The 3,661-nt window shown below is 43.3% G+C and overlaps 1 protein-coding gene and 1 pseudogene across 1 annotated transcript in view; one reads left to right on the forward strand and one right to left on the reverse strand.

Annotated features, from left to right (window-relative positions):
- Positions 1–3,661, forward strand: part of Sorcs1 (sortilin related VPS10 domain containing receptor 1) — a 369,207-nt gene that overhangs the window by 67,955 nt on the left and 297,591 nt on the right. The window lies entirely within an intron of this gene.
- LOC104863860 overlaps positions 3,313–3,661 on the reverse strand; it is a 1,664-nt pseudogene continuing 1,315 nt past the window's right edge.

Here is a 3,661-nt window from a genome sequence, read left to right on the forward strand (position 1 = left end):
AACCCTGGAAAAAAAAAAAAAAAAAAAAAGCAAACTTGCCTTTCATGATCATTTTGACTTTGGGAAGAGACAGAAATAGCACAATGTCACCTCTGATGAATGAGGTGGAGAAGAGCACATTGTAATATTTTTAGGAGCTGCCTTTCCACTGGGTGGCACTTGGCAGCAGCATTCACCATATTTTTATCACAACTTGTAAAGAAACTCATGTGGAGTGTCATTTAGGGCATCATGATTTACAAGAGGAAGAAAAATATGAACTTGCCAGCACTACTTACTAAATACAGGTGTGCGTTTGGGGAATTGTCCTTTTCTGTTATTCAGTAGAAGAAGACAGAAGGAGAGGAAGTGGCAGAGGAGGGAAGACAGGGCTGAGGCGTCATTAGCCAGGGCAGTTTGTCATGGTGAGGTTAATAGATTTCGGAGGGAGGACATTTTTTTGAGTTGATAGTGTCGCTCAACTTGGGAAAGAGAAGAAATCTGTGAGGAGCAAAGGTGTTATTTTGAAGATTCCCACCAAAAAGTAGCTGGAGTGTAGTGCATACACCAAGCTTGGCTCTGTTTGTTAAACATAAATCCCTGACTCTGGAACTCAGGTGGAGTGCTCCCTCACCAAAGGCCGTTTTGCTCGTTACTGCAGGAGATGACTTGGTTTTCAGCAGAGTGCCTTCACCAGGAGCTACAGCTTTTCTTCCACAGCAGTGCCATGCAGAGCAGATTATAAACAGACATTACATTCTGTGTGGGCTGCTACAAAACTAAAAGCTTATTTGGGAATTAAATTCATCCACAGGAGAAAATTTGCCGACTGCCTTCTGAATGGCCACCCACCTCACATTCACCTACTCTTTCACTGGTTTTTCATTGCTCGCTTGGTGTTCCCATGTGTTGGTGAATTCAAGCGCACAAGTCTGGTTGTGTGTGTGGCTGAGCCTCATACCAACATTTCACTGCCCTCTGGGGTGCCTTACGCAGTTTAGCAATTATCGATTTCGCTCTCTTTGCATGGCTCAGAAAATGTAATTACACATTCAGTTGAATCTTTCTCAGATCGTGGTGACATAAAGCAGTCTGTTGAAATCTGCAGGTAGATACATGTATGAGCATTCCTTTGATCCAAGTTCAGCCAAGCTCTGTGCTCTGCTAAATAAAAAGATCGATTATTAAAGAGGATCTCTCTCTCACCAAGGTTCAAAATTAAAAAAAAAATAACCAAATAATGCCAGTGACTTGAGGTCAGTAAAGAGTTGAGACAGTTGCAGGACTGTCTGGAAGAAGGCGGAGTGAGAGGAAGGTTTTGTGACTAATGTGTGTCTGACTAATAATGTGAGTTTAATAACACTTTTGCAGGAAGCAGAAATGACAGTGCTTTAGGTGTGGCCTTGCTGACAGTCGTGCTTGTGTTGGATGCTTGCCACCAGGGATACTCGAGCACCACGATTAGGATTCTCCCTGTGGTGAGAGTTACTCTTGTCCACCACTGACTAGCTGAGAAATTTAAGTCACTTAGTTTCTTTGTGCCTCAGTTCCCTTGCCAGAAAATGTGAGATGATTATTTGAAATACCTTTGATAACGCAGTGTGTCTGGCACACAGAAAAGACATCCAGCAACTCCTGGATATCATGGGTAAATTAGGTCAGCAGAGCGTTCTGGTAGACTGTTAAGGTCGCACGCCATTGTCCTCAGTAGCCTCCCCCGCTCTTCTCTCTGCTGGCAGAACCAACCTCCTGCTGTAGAAAGTGCCAAGCGGTGATTCCAGTTCCTCATTTCCCCCTTTAAGCCAGACTGTGAGCAGATGGCTCCATCCCAGTCAGTGAGGATAAAGGGAATTTGCTGGGAGGGCTTTGGGAAAGACTCTCCTACCTGTTATGGTTTGAATGCTAAATGTTCCTGACAGCCCTACGATGAAGGCTGCATCTCTCCCTGTGATGTTGCTGAGAAGTGCTGAACCCTTAAGAGACGGGGTCTAGTGGGAGAAAGGTCTTCGAGGAGCAGCTCTGCAGGGAGTGCTGGGACCTAATCCCTCCTCTGTTTTTGCTTCCTGGTCCCCATGAAGCAAGTACCTTTGCTATATCATGTGCTCCCTGCTGTGAATTTGTACCTGGCAACAGACCTGAAAACCATAGAGCCAAATGGCCATGGACTGGAACATCTAAAGCCATGAACCAAAATAAATCTTTCCTCCTTGATGTTGGTTATCTTGGGTATTTTCAGAGTGATAGAAAGCTGGCTAACCCTCCCTAAATAAAACCCAAACAACAACAAAACTTAGGTGCAGTACAAGAGAAGGCCTTCTTTTCTCCACTGGATATAGCTAGGCCTGTGTATGATGAAAAGATGTGTTATGGTGAACTTGTACAATGGTGGTAGTTGAAATTGCAGGAGAGGATACCTGGACATCCCCTGGGTCCTTAATGACATTGTTAGGTTAAGCTAATCCTGAAACTGAGAACATGGTGGACTTCCTACTGCAGGAGATAATGCAGTCTTCTTGTCTGAGTCACATCCAGGGATCTGTTTCTTATCTAATGAGTACTCAGGCTCAACCAGAACTCAAAACCAGTCTTTTGATTCCAAAGCCTTTTCCTTTCCAGCAGAGCTCACTGTCAGCCTAATATTTAAGGTCCTCCACAATAAACCGAGTCTGTCTTTCACATTCTGACATGCTGAGCTGCTCCTTTGCTAACCTTGGGTACACTTGACTACTTGCTCTTAATTCTGTTGAGTTCTCATACCCTGAATCTCTAATTTCTTGCCCCTTTCCCTTACAATGGCCTCTTTCTACCCTCTCCTCTCCTGAGAATCAAACACACCTTCTGGAAATGCTTCCTCTTCTGTGATCCTGTTAATGATACATTTCTTTCTTGCGCTACAAGCGTTGTAAACATTTTTCTCTGGTGTTGTACCTCTTTTTTCCCTAGTTTATAAATATCTGTATATAGATCTACCTCTTCACCAGACTGTAAGCTTCTAGAAATTGGTACGTACTCTCATCCCCCTTTTGTACCCACTGGGCACATATATTTCTATTCTTGCCTTTTAACAAGGCTTATTAAATGTTTGTTGAATGAAATGTGGAGTATTTTTAAACTGAAAGTTCTTTCTTTTGAGCAAAGCTCTTATTTTCTGGGAATTATAGAAGTTCTTATTCTTGAACTCCTGACCTCACTAAGGATTCAGAAGATCGATGATATCATTAAAGTTATATTCATTGTTTGATACTCACAGATCTTTTTTTTTTTTAAGTATAGCATCTATTTTATTAGTTCGTTCCCTCTGACTGGAGAAGGCTTTTCTTCAGTCCGTTAAAACCCAGGTCCTTACATGGGCTTTGGTGGGGGTCATGGCGCAGCACCAACTGGTCTAAATTGGGGTGGAGGTGTTCGGTCCTTCTGGGCTTTACAAGATCAATTCCTGACCACCTTGCTGTGAATGGCATACCTCAAACAGTAATGCAGCTTCACATGGAGCTTGGGAAGCACATAAGAGTGGAAGACACTGGCTTCCAAAATGTCCCTGATAGCAGCAGCCTCTACTATGTTTCGAATGACAAACTTCTTAATGGCCTTACCCTTGGGCATGCACTGGGTGCAATTTATGCAGCAAATAGGCTGCATCTGGCCATGGCCCTTTTTGGCATGACCGTTGTTCCTGTTTTTT

Source organism: Fukomys damarensis, unplaced genomic scaffold, assembly GCF_012274545.1.
Source record: "Fukomys damarensis isolate Sample0158 unplaced genomic scaffold, DMR_v1.0_HiC HiC_scaffold_8, whole genome shotgun sequence".
NCBI lineage: Eukaryota > Metazoa > Chordata > Mammalia > Rodentia > Bathyergidae > Fukomys > Fukomys damarensis.